Source organism: Sceloporus undulatus, chromosome 3 (genome assembly GCF_019175285.1).
Source record: "Sceloporus undulatus isolate JIND9_A2432 ecotype Alabama chromosome 3, SceUnd_v1.1, whole genome shotgun sequence".
NCBI lineage: Eukaryota > Metazoa > Chordata > Lepidosauria > Squamata > Phrynosomatidae > Sceloporus > Sceloporus undulatus.
In genome coordinates this window covers 258,053,052-258,074,437 of record NC_056524.1, presented here as the reverse complement: position 1 = coordinate 258,074,437, position 21,386 = coordinate 258,053,052, and positions in this window count along the sequence as shown.

Genomic DNA, 21,386 nt, shown 5'->3' with positions numbered 1-21,386 from the left:
ATATTCTTCCCACAAATCTCTCTTTCAAAGGGTGATTTCTTCTCTCCCTTTCAGCAACTAGCGAAATATTTTTCACAGATTTCTCTAAATGACAATAAAAGACAAGGCGAATAATTACGCTAATTACTTTGCATTTCAAACTCAATTACCATGTCAAAAGGAAGTTTGGCAGAGGTTTAAAGAACATTCCTATGCTTAAAAAAACCTGAAGGCACACACACAAAAGGGAAAAAAAGCCCAGTGTCAACAAATAAACAGTCCCAACAAGAAATGCTAGAGTTGAGGGGACCCTCAAGGACTATCCAGTCCAACCCCCTTCTGCTATGAAGTAATACATAGGAATACATGGCATACTAGAGGACATGTATTATTATTATTATTATTATTATTATTATTATTATTATTATTATTATTTATTAACCTTTATAAAGCACTGAAAATTTACACAGTGCAGTACATACAATCTTTTTAATCGGACGGTTCCCTGCCCTCACGCTTACAATCTAACAAGACACAACACAAAAGGAGAAGGGAGTAGTGGTGAGGAAGGGACCTCTCTAGTAGCATGTCCTAGAGGACATGTAGTCTGACCCCTGTTCAACATCAGGATGTCACTGGAAGATGGGACAAACTGAGGGTTTTCTTGGCATAAAGAGAAGTTTTGCCATGGGATGCCCCTCAAGCTGAGACAGTGTGACCCACCAGGGACGTAGCCAGGATTTTGGGAAGGGGGGGTCAAGACTAAGTGCCACCATTTTGAGAGGCTAAGAGCCCCCCCCAAGACACAAAAAGAGGGTCGAGCGTTTACCCTCGACACCTCGATGACACCACTTTAACTTCCGTTATGACTTCGTCCTATGGAATCTTGGGATCTGTAGTTTTGAGGACCTGTTGAGTCATCTGTCAGGTTCCGCAACAAACTACAAATCCCAGCATTTCACAACATGGAGCCAAGGGCAGTTAAAGTGGCCAGCTGGATTATTTTTTCAGTGCAGATGCAAACTGAGTCCTTCCTCTGAAGGTGTTTACATCAGATAAATTTATCTCGATCAAGCAAAGTGCAGCTGCTCGAGCAATGAGCGGCAGCCACTCTGTTCATGCTCAGAGGCACTCTGTTCATGCTTTGAGACACTGTATTCCAACTTCTGAGCTGAGCTAAGAACCCAGGCTGCATCCACACATTTCATTCCCACTTCCAAGAGGGATTTTTAATTTTAAGACACACACACACACACACTTTTTAATTCCAAGACCTATCTATCTATCTATCTATCTATCTACCTACCTACCAACCATAATTTTTAATTCCAAGCCATTATACGTTCCTTTCTTTTTATAATAAACAAACCCCTTTAAGAGAATCCTATTTTGGGAGAAAGGCAGGGTATAAAATCAATCAATAAAAAATTATAGTGCAATAGTCCATCAGTGCATGGCTTGCATTATAAGATTTTATACATTTATACATTTAAAAACAATTAAAATCACTGTAGGCTCAGAGTGCTATAGAATCATGGAATCATAGAGTTGGAAGAGACCCCAAGAATGGCTATCCAGTCCAACCCCATTCTGCCATGCAGGAACTCCCAGTCAAAGCATCCTCAACAAATTATGTAATGGAGGTGCCCATCTACATTGTAGAAAGATGTACTATAGCCTTATTAGACTGCAGTTCCCAGCAGTCTGTGGTGCTCCTCTTTTTTGTTGTTGCAAAAATCCAGAAATGACTGTTTTTGAAAACATGAGTCCATTCTCACGAGAAATGTCCAGAGTAGAGTCTCTGAGTCTCCTTTCTCTGGACTTCTGAAACCTAAATTATCAGCTCAGTGTGCAGAAGCACAACATTATTTTAAAAATATTGTGCATTAAATTACCTTCAGTCTATGTCTGTGAGATAGATGCATATGAGACATACATGGATCCCATCTCCCAAACTCTGAAAAACTCCAAAATACATCTAGTCCTCAGCATTTTGGGTAAGGGATATCATTATTATTATTATTATTATTATTATTATTATTATTATTGCATGACCTTAGCATCACCATGAGAGAGATGCAGAGAGAGAGAGTTGGTCATGTCTTGCCTCTGAGGCTGAGAGAATGTGACCCTCACAAAAGAGAATGTGGGAGAATGAGGATCTGCTGAACTTTTCCCCTGCCATTCGCTTCTCCTTTTGTCTCTTGTCCCTTTAGATTGCAAGCCTGAGGGCAGGGAAATATCTAGTAATTTGTAAGCTGCTCTGATAGCCTTTTGGCTGAAGAGCTGGGCATAAATTATTATTATTATTATTATTATTATTATTATTAGCAAGGAGAGTGCAGAATTTCCAGGAATGAGAGAGTGTGACTTACCCAATGTCACCCTGTGGATTTACATGGCTGAGCTGGGATCCTCCCAGTTCACCATAGAAATTCACTGGCTGACCTTGGGCAAGTCACATCCTCTCAGCTTCAACTCCAACTCCTAAGTATTCCTTCATGGTAGGTTTTATTCATGGCAGAATTCTTGTCATCACACCCTACTCTGCTCCTAATTGAGGATTCCTGCTTGGCTTATTAGACTGCAGTTCCCAGCAGTCTGTGGTGCTATCAGAGCAGCTTACATATTGTTAGACATTTCCCTGCCCTCTCTCTCTGCACTTCTCCCATGGTGATGCTAAGAGGTCATGCAATCATAATAATAATAATTGGCACATTCTCTCAGCCTCAGAGGCAGGACATGACAAACCTCTCTCTCCAGCTCTCTCAAGGTGATGCTAAGGCAAACCTACATTTATTTTGCATTGTGTGTGTGTGTGTATGTACTTGAATTTCTTGGCCTTGGAGAACCCAAATCAATGTCTCCACTGCAAGGTAATCTCCAGATCATAGTGATGTAACTGTATTTCATCAAAGTGATTAGTCATTTTTTTATCATCAAAATACCTGTCTTAATCCAAAAAACTGTGGCCAAGACCTTTCCTACTAAGTTTTGAGATTTCAAGTTCTTCTGTTCTGTGAGAACTTGAATGTCAGAGCATGGCATAAAGGGCAGAAGTCTCACCTTTTGTTATCTTTTGTTTTTCAAAGCAAAGCTGCTGTGATTAAGCAAAGTTGGAGCAAATCACCCTAACAAAGGAAATAGCCTCCAGGATGAATGGTAGCTTTTCTTACACAAAATATGCAAATAGTGGCTATCGAGAGTCAGATGAAGGATTCTTCTCTCCCCCTCATTTCGAAATGACTAACCATCAAGATTCTTACTCATTGATCGAGAACTACTCAGAATTTCTCCTCTCTAACATGTTATAGAAATTGTCGAATTTGGCATTTTTCTCCTAATTTTCGAATTTTGGAGAATATTCTTTACATCCCTAGGAGCAAACCACTTCCATTACTGGCTGTTAGTTGGAAGGGGCTGCCTTCTGGACCTGCTGTAGCTGCTGGTGAGCATTCGCTCAGTCCTGGAAAGAACTGGTGGGTGGCAGGAGCACCCCACACACATGAGTGGCCACTGGTGGGAAGGGGCTGCCTTCTGGTTCCAGTGGAGCTACTGGCCAGGTGGGAAAGAGAGTCACTTTCCTTTTCTGCTGTTAGAAGAACTTCCTTCTGGGGCTGGTAGGGCAGCTTGCATGAGCAGGAAAGGGTTTCTCACTTGGTCAGCAGAATCAGAAGGAGGTGGTGGGCAGCAGGAAGACCCCACCAGTAGCTGTGGCCAATGGATGGCAGAGGCACCCTGGCTGGTAGAGGCAGAAGACAAGGGGTCATGGGACAGGCGGAAGTGACTGCCTCACTGGGGTGTTCATCTCCCTCTGAAGTGACAACTAGTGCAGTCTGTACTCATCACTTCTCCCTAGTGATGTCCCTGCTAACTCCAACTCCTTCATAAATGGAATGATAACATTAGTGATAGCAAATTTAAGGCCCTTTTATATTGCACAGTTAAAGCACTATGGTTCCATTTAATTCTCATAGTTCCATCCTACAAAATCCTGTGTGGGTTAGGAATGCTTAGCACGCTCAGTTAGAGAGCTCTAGTACCTCACAAAACTACAGATTCCAGGATTCCACGAGATATTGCCATGGTTGTTAAAGTGGAATATAGTGCTATATTTGTGTAGTGTGAAAGGACTCTTCTTATGTATCTTCAAATTGTTTCCAACTTGTGGCAACTCTGAGGTCAACCAATCATAGGGTTCAGAGGAGGCTTGCCATTTCCCTCCTCTCAGGCTGATAGACTGTGACTTGCCCAAGGTCTCTCAGTGGGTTTTCATGGTTGAGTGGGGATTCAACTCCTAATCTCCAGAGTCATAGTCCAGTGTCCAAACGTTTGACTCAAAAATTGTTCTATCAATCTAAATAGCCTGCCGATTCACGTGGTGGTGATGAAATGCCTTGTGCTACCATTGTACTATAGTAGCAGAAATAAAATGGCAACACAAGGTATTTCATCATCACTATGCAAATCATCACACTACTTAGACTGATAGAACATGAAATATATTTATTTAATTAAATTTTCTGAAGAGGAAAACTTTTCTAAATTCCTCTGAAAATAAATGTGCAGGAAACTAGACATTTAATGCTATAATTTTTTATTTTGAAACCAGTCACAGTTAAGTACATTTCTACCAACTCTGATGCCACCCCAAATTGCTTCCAACTTCGTGACTTTGACTCCAACTCCATAGCCCTGCATAATGAAGAATGTGCTGCAGGAACAAACAAAAATAATGAACAAATAAGAGGCACAGAGATAAACTGAATCATATTTTCTTAATTCCTCTGTCTCTGTTTAGATGCTTTTAAGGGAGGAAAATGATAAAAGGTTTTTAAGCCCTTGGTTTTAAAATAGCCTTTCTGCTTTTTCTTTTATTTTCTTTTTTCAACCTTAAACATTGGATCAGCCTCTTAAATGGCAGAAGTAATCTCTGAAATAATGCAACAAAATGCTGTGTGACATTGGAGAATCAGAGGATAATGCCTGGCTGAACTGGGTTTTGTTTGGTACTTGACAAAATGACCCATTCTTAGGCAATCATTAAAATCACAGGCTACAAGCACCTGTCCTCTGAAGCAAATTACAGCTTGCAGACTTTGCAGGTCATTCTCTTTTTAACACACCAAATGGAGCTTCAGTCACTGGGATATTTCTAGTTTTCTCCTTTGCAGGGAGAATTGTAAAAATACAATGTTCCTAGGCACAAACAAAAATAAATTTTACAAGTTTTTGCAGTATCCCCAGCTGAGATTGCGTGACACTTGCAATATGGGTCAGCTGGGACTAAAGCAATGGGGCTGCTAGGGATGTGAATATACATAAAATCTGCAACCATGAAATTTCTCCCTTTCCCACCTCCATGTTTGATCTCTGCCCAGATTGATACTTCCTTCCTTCCCTCCTTCATTCCCTCCCCCCTTTCCTTCCTTCCTTCCTTCCTTCCTTCCTTCCTTCCTTCCTTCCTTTTAGCAGTATGAAAACAATTTCGTTGGGGGTCATAATGTACATAGTTTGATATGCATTATTAAACACTGTACATATTACTTGCATGAATTCTCTTCACTGACTAAAGCATACACACACATACACTCAAAAAACCACATACAGAGAAAAAGATGTGCACATTAGTGGGGCGTTGTGTGTCCACAGTTATTAATAAACCTATAGATTGCATGAAGCCCACGCAAGTCCAGGGATGGGGAATGGGAAAGGTCTTCATAAAACATTAGCAACAGCACAGAGCTGTATGAACTCCCTGTACAAGGTCACAACTAGGCAGGCTTAAGTCAAAGTAATATAGAGCAATCCCGGCTGTAGGACAGGTAAGAAATTGTCACGAGCTGCCAGGACTAAGAATAACTTTCTAAGTACTGTGTTTTATGATGCTTCCACAAGGAGGGAGCACTAGGTATGCAGCTGAAAAGTCCCTTGGAGAATAAAGGGTTTCTTGGCATTTCTCTAACCAAGGTTAGAGGTTAAACTGGGTCACAATACTGGCCTAAATCTTATTGTTAGTTCCAACTAGAATAGTCTCACTTAAGCAATAGGATTTATCTAGTTGAGTCACCATTAAGCAATTGCTTTTATGGGTCTTCTCTAGCTGGAGAGAGCCAATATGGTGCAGTGTTTTGAGTGTGGGACAAGGACTCTGGGAGATTAGGTTTGAATCCACATCTGGTTTCAGGGCGGGATACAGAGTTGAGACTGCCTTGGTCGCTTCACTCAATGATTTCTGTCTGGGCATCAACAGGGTAAGTGTGACCCTGTTGGTGCTCTTGGACATCTCAGAGGCCTTCGATACCATGGACCATGGTATCCTTCTGGAACGCCTGAGGGAGTTAGGTATTGGAGGCACTGCGTTCCAGTGGCTCCATTCTTACCTCTCAGGCAGATTCCAGATGGTGATGCTGGGGGACAGCTGCTCTTCTAAAAGAGAGCTGACATCTGGTGTCCCTCAGAGCGCCATTCTGTCCCCCATGCTGTTTAACATTTACAGGAAGCTGTTGGGCGAGATCATCCAGAGACATGGGGCATGGTGTTATCAGTTGTTAATAATAATAATAATAATAATAATAATAATAATAATAATAATAGTTTATTTATATTTTCCGCCTCTCCCGAATGGATCGAGGTGGGATTACAACCAGTTAAAACAGATACATCAGAATAAAATACATTTAAAATACATTTTAAGAATACATCAATAAAATAGAACAGTTAATATAAAGCTAAGTCCATTGAGTGGTAATGCAACAATTTATCCAGTGGTATAATGATGATATCACAACAGGTCGGGTGGATAAGCTCGCTAGAAGAGATCTGTCTTAAGTGCCCTCTTAGAAGAGTCTAAGGAGGTAATAAGAAGGATCGCTTCCGGGAGGTCATTCCATAGTTTTGGGGCAGCCGCTGTAAAAGCTCTTTGAGAAGTCGATATGAGCTTAGTTGGAACATGTTCTAATACATTCTTTCCTGTTATTCTAAGAGTGCAGGGCGGATTGTGTAGGGAGAGGCGTTCCCTCAAGTAACCTGGGCCCAAGCCATGTAGGGCCTTAAAGGTGATAACCAACACCTTGTATTGCACCCGGAAGCTGATCGGGAGCCAGTGAAGAGATTTTAAAATGGGTGTTATGTGGTCAAACCTGGATGAGCCGGTGACCAACCTGGCAGCCACGTTTTGGACCAATTGAAGCTTCTGAACTTGGTACAAGGGTAGCCCCATGTTGAGTGCATTAGCTCTCCGACTGCTGCAGTGACTAAGGATGGCATCTCCCTTCTGGATGCCTGCCTTGTGTCGGTAATAGGCTGGATGAGGGAAAACAAACTCAAGCTGAATCCAGAGAAAACGGAGGTACTTGCGATAAGTACCTCAAGTTCAGGGATGGAGATTTGACAACCGGTCCTGGATGGGGTCACATGGGCAGTGTTTTTATGGGTTTTTTCCTGAACCTGGGAGCCAATATTTTAGCAGGCAACTTTTTTTTCTGCAATTGATACAAGGTGCTGGGGGGGGGTGTCACTTTTTTAGTTGGGGAGTGTGTCAAGCTGAAATTAAAACTTTATGAGCAGAACAAAGAAGAAGATGGCAGCTCTAGAAGCAGCTGAATTGCTAAGAGGTGGGACACAGATTAAGATAGAGGTCCTGCACGTTCAAGACATGAATGCGAAATTTCTGGTCTATCAGGCTTTACTGGTTTTCCCAGTAAAGGAGATAATGGTGCTGTTTCACTCTCAGCACTGAAGAAGGTTTCTCCAATTCTGGAGAGCTTTTCTCTAGTGCAGAGGAGGAAAACCTCTTCTTATGGATCTAGTGCAGTGGCCATGTATGGTGGTCACCATGGGCTAGATAAACTTCCTGTCTTCTCTTGATGCCTGGAATTTCTTGGTATCTCTTTGAAACTGCCATCAAGCTCACATACATAATCACTCTCTCAGGCTGCCTGTTCACAGAAAACAGAGGGTCTACTTGTGGAGCTGACCTGCTCTAATTACTGTTAGAATTTGGGATTTTGGAGTTTGTTTCCAGAACCACCAATAAATACCTATGGGTACTCAAGTCCCATTATATGCAGTGAGGCAGAAAAATAGTGTCCCTTATATAAAATGATAAATTCAAAGTTAGCTGCTGCTGCTTCTTTTGCTTTACTTTTGGGGGGAGGATATTTTCAAGCCATGGATGACTGAAGCTATGGATGTAGAATCTTTGCATATGGAGGACCAACTGTACTCTGACAAAGCTCACAGCCAGATTGGATAATAGATGTCCTATATAAGCCTGCCCAAAAGCTAGGATTGTTGAGGAAAATGCTTTTCTCAATCCCACCACCTTCACAGATAGTTTGGTGGAAATGTATCAGACAATATCCTTCATGGATGCTCCTAGACTCAAGAATACCCTTCCTAGGTAGGCTAGACTCTGCTGTCCTTTCATCATCAGCTATTATTATTATTATTAACCTTTATTTATAAAGCACTGTAAATTTACACAGCGCTGTACATCCAATCTTTTTAATTGGACGGTTCCCTGCCCTTTTTATTCTAGCAGGTATGTGTAATCTGATTGTATTTCTGTTTTAGTGCTGTACATTTTGTTTTTAATCTGTGTTTTTAATTTAATGTTTTATATGGTTTGAATCTAAAGACATTTCTGACTCATTGTGACTCTAAAGTGAACCTATCATGGGATTTTCGTGGGAAGTTTCCTCAGAAGGGGTTGCCATTGCCATCCTCTGAGGCTGAGAGTGTGACTTGCCCAAGGTTTACATGGCCAAGCTGGGTTTTGAGCCCTAGTCTCCAGAGTCATAGTCTAACAGCCAAACCACTAGACACTTTAATATTATTTTAATCTTAAGCTTTTTTGCATGTTTCTATATATATAGTGCGCCCGTGTCTTACGCAGGTGTGACATACACAGCTTTCAGCAAAGCCCTGGCACACCCAGGAAGAAGTAGTTGGGCATGTGTGTGTGGTGGGGCTCCAGCATACACGGGATTTCCCTTATGTGTGTGTGTGTGGGGGGGGGAGGCTTCTGGAACAGATCCCCTGCATAAGGGAAGGGCCCACTGTATATGTATTTACTTGCATTACTTTTATTCTGTAAGCCGCCTTGTGCCCTATCCATGGGAGAAAATGGGATATAAATAAAGTGATGGATTGATTTGTTACTTGTGACACATTTTGGTGGGCTGAAGTCCAATATCACCAGTTGGCAGCTAGGCCAAAACAAAATGTAAACAGTGGAGTCAAACAGCCATTAAATGAACCTTTGGGAAGAGACATTGGTCTGTCATAAAGCACATGTTGTACATGCATAAAATCCCAGATTCATTCCTAAGTATCTCCAGGTAACTCTGGGAAAGATTCTTGTACCAAATTATAGTTTCCCATATACTAGTGATCAGCATCTTGTGGTCCTCTGGATTTTGGACTTCAATTCTTATCATCCATAGCCAGCACAGCATGTGCTAATGTGTGGAATTTCACTTTAACAATATCTGGAAGGCCACAAGTAGTCCACCCCTGGTGTAGACAAAACTGAGCTGGAAGGACCAATGATCTGCCAGTGAGTAAGGCAGCATCCTATGAAAGAATTTGAGCCTATGAGATTTCTATGCACAACTCAAATGCATGCAAAACAAGCAGAGTGATTACAAACAATAATTATAACTGGTGAAAACACATTCTGCCTAGTTATACATGTACAGTGAGAAAGAGAACCTGGGTTCTAGTTGAGGCCTAAAACAGTTGTCTGATCCCTGACAATCAACCTGATGACTCTTGATGAAACAGAGCAATTATGCAAGTCCCATTTGTACTTTTGTAGTATTTATCTGTTCTTCCTCCAAAGCAGCTGGAGAGAAGGCACCAGCTGTGGAATACACAAGTTGAATTAGAGCAGCATTACGACTCCCTCCCCGCCAATAGCGTTTGATGCCTACACAAAAGACAGTGTTTCTTTCTTTAGCTGGAACCAATTACCCATCCAATTGTCAATGAGGGTAGACATAAAACAACAAAGAATAGCTAATCTAGTGGTGCTAGCAACATCAAAACTATCTTGTTTATACTAAAATGATGACGTGTTAACACAAATCCTGCCAGTTGCTTGCTGCCCAGTTTGTTTCCTAGGTTGCTCCATACCCCTTAATGTTTATGTTGCTGCTATCCACCTTCCAAGTTGACACCAGCTTATTGTGACCCTATCGGAGAATTTTCTTGGCAAGATTTATTCAGAAGATGTTTGTCATCGCCTTCTTTCAAAGCTGAGAGTGGAACTTGCCCAAGGTCACCCAGTTAGTTTCCATGGCAGAGTGAGCATTTGAACTCTGGTCTCCCAGAGTCCTAGTTCAACACTCAAACCATCCTATCATGTTGGCTTTCACCCCCTAACTTACATATTTTTAATATGAAGAAATTAATATGAATATATTATTAATATGAGAATGTGCCATGTTCTCCATAATGGAACTATTCAGTTTAGTGGTCTGTGTACTGGTGCCATTTTATGAGCCATTGGCTGCCAGTCCCGGGTTGATTTCTGCATAGGTGAGAAAGAATTGTAGCTAGTGGGAACAAATATGGTCCCTGACACATTGGGACAAAACCTGGCAATCTGTTGCACCAGATAGCTTAAGAAGCACTGTTTTATAATTGTTGAGAAAGTTTTGCTTTGCTATCTTTTTGGAATCCTATGCTTGCCATGAAGGTTGGGGGGTTCTGGAAGCTGTCATCCAAGAAAATAACTTTTTTCTAAACTCTAATTCTCTCTTCTTTGAAGGAGCAAAATCAATGCTTTTATGCATCAGCTGTAGGAAGTGCCAGTGGGCTATTTCATGGTACAAAGAAGATCACACCTCATATACAGGTCTCTCTCTCTCTGCACACACACACACTGGAAGTGTATGAATTGCTATTCTGTGCATAAGCCCTATTAGCAGACTACAACCTGATTGCACAATTCTGTGCTCACCACTGCTGGATCAACACCATAGTGGTTGGTCTTGAATGACATTGAAAGGATAGCAGCCAATTAATTCTAGTTGTGTCCCTTCCTCTTTCCCTGCAATGAAAACTTATTTGCATTTACTATCTAGCTGAATTTATGTTGGTTCAGTAGGCTACTATGCTCAAGTATGTATTTGCAAGTATGTACTATGTTACATACTTTTTTTCTCAGAGTGTGTGTTATCTGTGCCACTCATTCTGGCTATTAAACAGGCAGGAGGGTATATGTGCCCTATTTAGTATCCTGGCCTTCACTGGTCATCTTTCTTTTACTAGCCAATATGATGTCATAGAAAAGACTGCATACATGACATGAAGGGAATGGTCCTGTCATTTTTCTCCCAGCAGCTATTTTCTCCAGAAGTTTGTTTTAGTGGATAACAAAATCTGTGGATGCTCAAGTCCCATTAAATATAATCACATAGCAAAATGGTGTCCCTTATAAAAAATGGAAAATCAAGGTTAGATATTTGAAATTTATACTTTTTTGGAACATTTTCAAACCGTGGATGCTTGAATCTGTGTATTAAAAATCCGTGTATAAGAAGGGCCAACTATATATGCATTGTACATGAATATACGAAATAGAATAGTTGCTCCCTTGCACATACACAGTGGAGGAAAATGAAATATAATATTTGAGAAACAGCAGAAGTTCCTGTCTCTATATGGGACATGCTATTTAGAATGAAGTAAATAAACAGTGATGTGGTTTGCCCACGGGAAGAGCTAGTGATCAGAAGGGCTGTTGGAGGTTGTCACAGATGCTCTTCTTGCACATAAGCATCTCTTACTACAAGTGGATTTATCACTCAAAAAAACTAGTATCTGAGTTTGCTTCTTCTTCTCCTTCCCCATCTCTCTTTCCTTATATGTCCTGTCTTTCAGATTAAGCCCAAATTACAGCTGGGTTACAGCTGGGTTACATTGGCACTGGATAGACGGGCCCTACGGGGTGCCGTTGTGACGTGCAAGGGGCAGCGCTTCCAAATGTCACTCTCCCCTTGCACGTGACGAAGGCGTCAAAATGGTAGTGCCCTGTACGTACGGGCACTGCCATTTTGACGTGATGGATGCATAGTGTCCGCATGTCCCGGCGCCTTTGTGACGCCGCAAAATGAACCTGCTTTTTGTGGGTTCTTTTTGCTGCGCTAGGGAGCCGTGTGGTTTATCCACTGCGGCTCCCTCGCGCAGCAAACCAGGGCAGTGGCAGACTGCCCTTTTGGGGCGGTCTGTATCATGCCATTGGCTTGTAAACTAGCCTTGTGTCCGGGAAAGCAGCCAAAGGGCTGATAAGACAGCTAGTTCTCAAACAAACAAAACCCCTCCCAGAACAGCAAAGTTAGTGTAAGCTACCCAGTCCAGGAGATTCACAGTAGCTCTACCAAAAGGGATTACCAAGAGAATTGTCAGAAGGTCCGAGGTTCAGGGTATCAGAGAGGCAGGTAGATAAAGTAGTCCAAGGTCAAGGTTTCCGGGTAGTCAAGATGGTCTAGAAGACAAGAAGCCAAAGGAGCCAGAGACAGAGTCTTTCCTCTAAAAGAGTCAGATATCCACTGGCAAAGAGTCACAAATGCTCCAGGTGCTTAAGGAGGCAAGGAGCCGGCCTTCAGCTGTGTCTGATTACGAACATGCTTCTGATAAAGCCTCCGTGATCTTCGAAGGCCCTCTCTTTCTGCTCGATGTTCCTTGAAGGTAGGCACACTGCTCAGATCCTCCTCCATGTCCACAGCCTCGGCACCAGGCAAACTTGACTGCTGAACCTCTGGAGGAGCCATAGACTCTGCTCCAGCAGAGCTAGGGCCAGCCTCTGGGTCCTCCATTACAGGTTCAAGTCCCAGGGGTTCTGGCTCCTCCATTACAGGTTCAGGTCCCAGGGGCTCTAGCTCATCCTCTTGAGTCCTCCGAGCCGTCCTCCAGGCTGGGCATGACACCCTGGCATTTTCCTTAGCCAAAGAGTAGAATTTTAAAAGATATTAACAGTAACATTAACAACAACAGCAACAACAACAACAACAACTAACCAATGCAAAACATCTGAATTAGCTAGAACAGTGATGGCGAACCCACTGCATGCCTGCCGGAAGTGACACTTTGGGCCATTTCCTCGGGCACGAGGCGAGGGAGAAGGCGGAAGAGGCACGCGCGTGCCTGTTCATCCCAACTGCCTTTTCCTGGCCTCCATTTGTCTCTTGGAGACAGCTGGAAGCCAGAAAGGGGCACTCCGGAGAAGGAGCCAGAGGAGCGGGCCTCTGGCTCCTCCTCGAAGCCTTCTCCTGGCCCCCAGCTGCCTCTTCAAGAGAGCTAGAGGCTGGGAAAAGGGCAGGGAGAGGAGGAGTGACCAGGGCGCGCCAGTGCCGCCTCTTTAGGGAGCTTTGCCTGCCTCCAGCTGTCTCTGGAGAGACAGCTGGAAGCAGGGAAAGCTCCATGGGGAGGGAGGAAGGGGTCCTCCCCACCTCCCTCCTTCCCCACTTACCTTTCCCTGCCCTCCAAGTGCCCCAAACGTGGCACCTAGAGGGCAGGGAAAGGTCCGTGGAGAGGGAGGCAGGGGCCCTCCCCATCTCCCTCCTTCCCCACTTACCTTTCCCTGCCCTCCAAGTGACCCAAACGGGGCACCTAGAAGGCAGGGAAAGGTCCATGGGGAGGGAGGCAGGGGCCCTGCCATTCCTATTCTTCCCCTTTTTCCTTTCCTCGCCCCCAAAGGGCTTTAGAGAGCCCTTTGGGGTGAAGAAAGGTTCGGGAAGAGGAGGACTGGGGCCCTACCCATGGCTCCTCCCCCTCACGGGCCTTTGCTGACCTCCAGCTGTCTCTGAGAGACAGCTGGGGGCGGGGAAAAAGGCAGGGGAGGAGCCCCGCCCAGAGGGTGGAAGCTCAGCCCACAGAGGGTGGAAGCCACACCCCCTGAGCCAGAAGCCCCACCCCAGAATGCAGCCCCATCCCAGGGGGCAGAAGCCCCGCCCCCTGGCACGTGAACCTAAAAAGGTTCGCCATCACTGAACTAGAAGGTTCTTTGTACTAGGGATGATGCTCTTTTGTGTCTCTGTTCTACATTAAGGATGGTAAACCAGTTGCATAAATGGAAGAACAAAGGCATGATGAACATTTTATACTACAAGTCATTGCTTTGTGAGGTCTCTGCAGTACAGTAGTGGTTGGTTAAGTTTCCCCCTCACCCACCCTGTGTTTTATGTGCTTCCTTTGTTCAACACACAAAGATTGTTTTCATAATCTGGTGGATGGATAGATTCTTAGCACAGGCAGTCATAGAGGAGAAGCTTCCAAAGCCTTTTTTGTTCTGGTTGTAGGTTGTCAGTTGTTTTACTAGTTCTCTTGAGTTAAATAATCCTCCCCTAACCATCACTTGAGGCAAAGAAATTAAACCAAGTTGTCTTTCTCATTCTTATGGGCTGCTGAACTCTGTGGCTTGCATGTTCAATTCAAACAGTGGAATGGAGAACAAATTGCAGACTCAGGACAGAGTGAATGACAAAATGCTTTCAAGTAGAACTAAGTCATTAATCTGCCTTGAGGAAACTCCTTTCATACAAGTGGACTGTATTATAATGGGCCTCATTGGATTCGAGATCAAATTTTACGTACTGACATTAAGGAGGTCTAGCTAAGCAATAAAAAAGCAGCATTTTGTAGCATTATAAAGGCATACATAATCCATACAGCCTTGGGTGGCTGGCCATTCTTGTTGCTGACTTAATTAATTGCTATTGATGCATGCTAAATTTAATAGTTTTCTCAAGATTAAGTCTAATTGTGGAATCTATATATGCCATGCACATTCAATTGTGAACCTCCGTAGGCCTACAGAATTATCTGGCAAGATGTCAGCCAAGGCAGGACAAGGCATCTATCCTATAATATTGTCTGAGATCCTACATCATAGTTTCATAGTATGAAGCTACACAATGGTTGTGGAATACCAATCTTCTTCTGAATACTGACATTGTGTAACCACTTGTATATTTGCAGATGTGCCTGCTTATTGTTCTTTTGTGCACTGAGGAATATACAGCTATTGTTTATACAACCCCAGTAAATCAATTGATACATTAAAGTCATTGAGAAATAGTGGTGAACCATCCAGGAATGTACAACTCCATGGCTGGAATCCTGTTGGTTAGTCCCAAATAGGGATGTAATTCTTTACTACTGGTATTTTCTATGTATTATCCTACTAGAGAGGCCCCTTCCCCACCACCACTCCCTTTGTGTCGTGTCTTTTTAGATTGTAAGCTTGAGGGCAGGGAACCATCCAATTAAAAAGATTGTATGTACAGCGCTGTGTAAATTTACAGCGCTTTATAAATAAAGGTTAATAATAATAATAATAATAATAATAATAATAATAATAATAACAACAATATTCTTTCTACTATGAGAAAGTCCTCAAAAACCATATTGTTTTTGAAGGCTATTTGCTATTTAGTCTGTACAAAATTTGCATCTGTTTTCCTTTTTTCTTCTTATAATCTTATACTACAGTGGGACTTTGGTATCTGTTGGGGTTTGGTTCCAGGGCCCCCCATAGATACCAAAATCCATCAGTGCTCAAGTTCCATTAAATAAAATGGATAGTAAAATGGTGCCCATTATATAAAATGTGAAAAAACGCTACAGAGTTTGCTTTTGGGAATTTATATATTCAAGCCATAAATGTTTATATCTGTGGATCAAGAATCCATGGGTATGGAGGGCTAACTGTACCATGAACTGAATACACCCACTGCACGATGGAAAAAACAAATACAACTAGGTATGCAAGAGATTTTAAACATGACTATGACACCCACAGAGATCCAGCCAATATATCACTAGTATAAAATCATTTTCCCCATGATGAATGAGTTATCATATGCTTAGTAATAGAGATCATCTATCCAAATTTCTCACAGGAATACAGGTAAGGTCATGTAGAGGGTCATCAAATCAATAAATGTCAAGCAGTGACAAATGAATTACAAATGCATACATCATTGTTGTATATACAGTGGAGCCTTGCCTTACACGAGGATCCGTTCCATCCCCCCCCCCACATTAGGCAAATACCCCGTAAAATACTGCGCATGCCATTCCATGTATTGCAGCATGGTTTCCACTTAAAGTGGAAGTCGCGTATGGTGTGCCCGCGTATGGAGCGGGCGCACTGTAATTCAAATTTCCTATATATTTTTTCTTGCTTTCTTCTTCCAAAGTGGGGTAGCAATATGTTCTTCATAAACTAAATTGGGACATAATTTGGAATAAATAAATATACCAAACAATATATAGCCATCTGTTTCAGAAACTGGAACAATGGTCTAAAACATTGCAGAAATAATCCAGTTTGAAACCACTTTAACTGTCCTGGCTCAATGCTAGGGAATTCTGGGAATTGTAGTTTTGTGAAACATTTAACATTCTTTGTCAGAGAGCTTTGGTGCCACAATAAGATGCAATCCCAGGATTCCCTAGCACCAAGCCAGGGCAATTAAAGTGGCCTCAAACTGAATTAGTTCTGCAGTGTGTTTTAGACGTATTAAACAGAGCAAAGCAATAACAAATATTATATTACAAACACCATTTTTGCTGAGTTTTCAAGACAAGGAGATTCTGAAGATGAGAGGCAGCCACCAGGTGTAGATAGCTAGAATGTTGGAATTTGACTAGAGAGGTTTAGGCATTAATGTTAGAATTCACAGAATGACCTGTAATAATATATTGGTTTTGTTCTGTCTCCTTGATGGCACCCATGTGCCAATAAAATGTTCTCCCCTGATTCCAGCGGTGAAGTGTCTGGACAACACAGGGCTCAGACCATGGTTCTGATGGGAAAGGCTTGGGCAACATCTGGCCAGTCTAGCACTGAACCGGGCAAATATCCCCATTAGAAAAATTGTAAACCTAACAATTTGCTCTGAATCCTCCTGGAAGATCTAGAGCCATCTGTTATGACACTGGGCAGCTGTTTACAATGTGTCCCACTGTGCTGACTAGCACCACTACTACAGCGATGAGTCACTTGCTCTGAGATTGGAACAAGGTGCCCAGCCATGCGATTGATTGTGGGCACCTCATTCTGACTTCAGAGCGAACAACTCTTCACCACCATGACACTGGACAATACAACAGGACACATGTACGGCATTGCAATGGAGGGCCCCCGGTAATGAGGATATGATGGGTCAATTCAAGGGCCATAAACCTCCAGGGTGCTCCTAAAGTATTGTGGCCCTTGCAGACCTGGCCATAGAAGCAGTATTCCTGAGGTGATACATGGGTTCATGGATTCTGAAAGGCACAATCTTCGCCTCATATGCAGTTTCCAACTTAGTCTGCCAGAGTTTCTGTTACTGCTTTTGAAAGCCTATGTAAAATGGTGTGTTTGAAGTTGTGTGTGAAATTAAAGTTCTCCCCTTTGGACTCAGTTGAACATGCACTGTCTTGCTGTATGTAGCATCACTGAAAGATGCTTCAGTCCCCTTCATGAATTTGAAAGTGAATGCCTGCAGAGGGCTTTCATGACTGGATAAACTTAGGATGCAATCTCTCAGTCTAACCACTCTAACACTGGAATAGAAGCAAAGAAGCACACATACCACTCTGAGCTCTTTAGATTCTAAGGCTCAGAGGAAATACCAACTACAAATTTAATAAGTAAATGAAATTGGTTGGTCAACAGAAAGGAAGTTAAAGAAAATCACGTGGAAACATTATTCTAGGACAGAACTAGTGCCCCTTTTAAAAGTGATGCACCTCATATGATCTCACCCTTATAGAAGTGTAGATTTTAGAAATGTATCTGGATATAAAATGAACACTTGAGCAGCAGGGGGGGGGGGAAAGTTATCTGACACTAGAACCTGAAGGAGGAAGAGTCAAGAGATGCAACTGTAGAAAGTGAGTCTTGTATTACCAAGATAGTCCAACACGTCATAATAACCATATGACAGGTAGAAAATATTCAACAGATCTGTGTTGAATATTCATCCATGCAAGTTTTCAGAACCCCCCATGTGTAGAAAGTCAGCCAGCTGTTCTTTCTTTCTTTCTTTTTCTCTCTCTGCTGTTGTTTTGAACATTTATTAACCCTTCTTTCCTACTCTGCTGCTGCTTCAACAACCTCCTCCCAAAACATTCATCCTGGACTCTTCCCTAAATGATTCTAGTCAATCAGAGATCATAGAATCATAGGCGCGTTACAGACTGCCCAAAAGTGGGTGGTCTGGCGCCGGCTCCATTAGCTACACCGAGAAGCCCCAGTGGCCAGACCGCGAGGCTTCCCAGTGCAGCTAAAATGGAGCGCCGAAATGGCGCTCCTTTTGGCCCCTGGAAGTGGCGCCGTGAGGCACGAGGCGCGCACTCGCGGCATCACTTCCGTTGCGCCACGTCTGGATGCTGTGCGTCCAAGATGTAAATATGGCAGCGCCCATGTGGACGGGTGCTGCCATGTACTACGCGCTCTGCGCGTCCTAGGGAGAGGGGCGGTTAGGAAGGTGAGAACCTTCCTAACCCTAGCACGCCCCTTCCTAACCCTAGGGCGTGCAGAGCGCATACTAAATGGTGGTGTGTAACCCGCCTTAGAATCATAGAGTTGTAAGAGACCACAAGTGATCATGTAGTGACCATAGGCAAACATAGTCAATCAATGCTTAGCTTTTATTATCAGTTAATGGTTCTTATTTCTTCTGCTGGTGTTGTTTCAGCATCAGCATCACCCTTCTTTTGGCTTGGTCCTTCCCTCACTGATCCCAACCCGTCAGGGACAATATAGTCAATATGATGGTGTTGCAGCACTATGTAGCCAATCACATTCCCTTATTTATGTTTGCGATTTCAGGCGAACAAAGCCAACATTTTGCTTTAACTCATAAACTAACTTTAAACTCGTGGGTGGGAGAGGAGGATGTATATCCTTTGCCAAGACAACTACATTACACTGAAGTATGAAGAAAGCAAACGTAAATGTTGTTGCTACAGGAACAACTCCTATTAATATTTTCACCTCTTTTCAAGCACGTCCAATAACTGAACATTCTAATGGATGATGCTACCTTGCTGCAACCCTAGCATTTCTAGTATTTGATGCTAGTGTTGTCTGTACTGTTCACAAGAAGAAACTGTGAACAGAAGACTAGCAGATTTTCCCCTGTTCCTTTGGTGGCAAATAAGTGCTCCATTCTTTTCTACGGAATCAAAATGGGTGTTCCATTTCATACATTGACTTTAATTATCTTCTGAAATCAGCACCTTTTGTGTGTCTGTCTGGAACTGGAATGAACACAACCATCAACCCCACATGGTACACATGTAAATAAAACTATGAAGAAAAGAAAACTAATCAAAATGAGAAAATTGGGTCAAATGTAAGATTCAGTGTAGCTCATATATATCAATGGTCTATTAACTTCTCTCTTTGTATTCACCATCTTGTTCATCTAATGTTGGTTGGTCTTCTCTTCTCAGTGAAGTTAATGGGTGGTTTCTTGCAGCCATGTATTAACTGGGCATATATTTCCTGTTGCAAATCACTAGACCAGGGGTCGGCAATCCCCAGCCCGCGGGCCACATCCGGCCCGGTGAGGCAGCAGGACCGGCCCCAGCATGGTCCTGCTGCCGCTGCCGCCGCGGCGGCACTAATTCCCTGGTTGGGCCCCGGATTTTGCCTTGGCTGTGGGCCAGGCGGCGCTCTTCCTCCTCCACGTCCTCCTCCGTGCGCTCCTGCAGCGGCCACCCACCTCCTCCTCCCCACCTCCTTTTTTTGGGCGCTGCGCGGCTGCACAGTCCGCCCTCTTCCCCCTCCTCCGCGGCCCACCTACCTCCTCCTCCTCCTCTGCGCTGGGCCATGAGCACTTCCGCTGGCCCCCGCGCGCAGGGCTAATGAGGAGGACTTCCTCCTCCTGAGGCTGGGGTTGAACAGCCCGACCCATCTCCAGGCTGGAGCCTGTGAGGGCTGGCAGGGGGCAGGGGCCAGCCAGGCTCAGGAGGAGGAGCTCCTCCTCTGTTGGGCCGGGCTGCAGCCAGAGGGCAAAGGAAAGGGCCATTTCCTTTGCCCTTTTTTGGCGCGGAGGAGGAGGAGGAGGATGAAGAGGAGGAGGTGGGTGCCCATTTACAGTATTTATTTTGGTTAAGTGTGCTGTTTTTAAAGTGCATTTTTTGCAGTATTTATTTTAATTAAATATGTTTTTAAAGTGCACTTTTTGCAGAATTTATTTTAATTAAGTGTGTTTTTAAACTGCATTTTTCCAGTATTTATTTTAATTAAGTGTGTTTTTAAACTGCATTTTTTCAAGTATCTATTTTAATTAAATGTTTTTAAAGTGCATTTTTTCCAGTATTCTGCTTTAACAATGATAATGGTGGTGGTGGTGATGATGATGATGATGATGATATCAGTCAGTTTCTGAGACATGCACTCTTTCTGAAGGTGAGACAGTGTGACTTTCCAAAGTGCATTTCTGTGTATTTTCAGTGCTTTTAATGCTAAAAGGTCTGCTTTAACAATGATAGTGGTTTCGGTCGTCCCCTTCGGCCGAAAGGGCCCTTTGGAGCCTGTTCGGCCAAAGGAAGGGGCCGAGGAGGAGAGGGCAGGCACACGCCTCCTCCTCCCCACGGGGCTTTGGCAGCCCTGTGGTGTCCTTCGGAGGACACCTCAGGCTTGGCGAAGTCCCAAAGAAAGGAGCAGGGTCTGCGCGCCTGTTGCTCCTGCCCCTCACGGGCCCTTACTGGTCCCCAGCTGTCTCTGAGAGGCAGGTGGGGGCCAAGGAAGGGAAGGAGGAGCAGGCGTGCGCCTGTCACCCCCTCTCCCAATCTCCCCCCCAACTTGTAGCTGTCTCTCAGACAGCTGGAGGTTGGGAAAGGGAGCAGAGAAAGCCCCGCCCCCGGAGGGTGGAAGCTCCGCCCCTGGCATGCAGCCCCGCCCCGGAGGGTGGAAGCTCCCCTCCCCGGCTTTGGCCCCCCAGTTGTCTGAGGGACAGCAACCCGGCCCCCGGCTCAAAAAGGTTGCCTACCCCTGCACTAGACAGAAATATAGCATTTACATAGCTACACTCAACCCATCAGATTCAAGGGAAAAAATCCATCCCAGAAGCAGATCAATATGAAATCTCAATTTTGAGAAGGTGTTTTTGTTGTTTTGGTGGTGCCCAAGCAATCAGTACTCCCTCTTGTGCATGCTGACTCAATTGACCAGGGGATTCTGGGAGTTGTAGTCCAAGAAGGAACCTTTGCGGGCAGTGTTGTGAAAGCACCCCTGTTTTCCCCAGCCTATTCACAAATCAGTCACTCAAGCATAAAACTTCCAATATCAAATGTGGCAGTTTTTCTCCCCTGGTGGCCAGGACATCACTTGGCTTTTATTTGTGTAGGAAAAAGGCAGGCAAATGAGCCATTCAGATTTGAATTGGCCACAT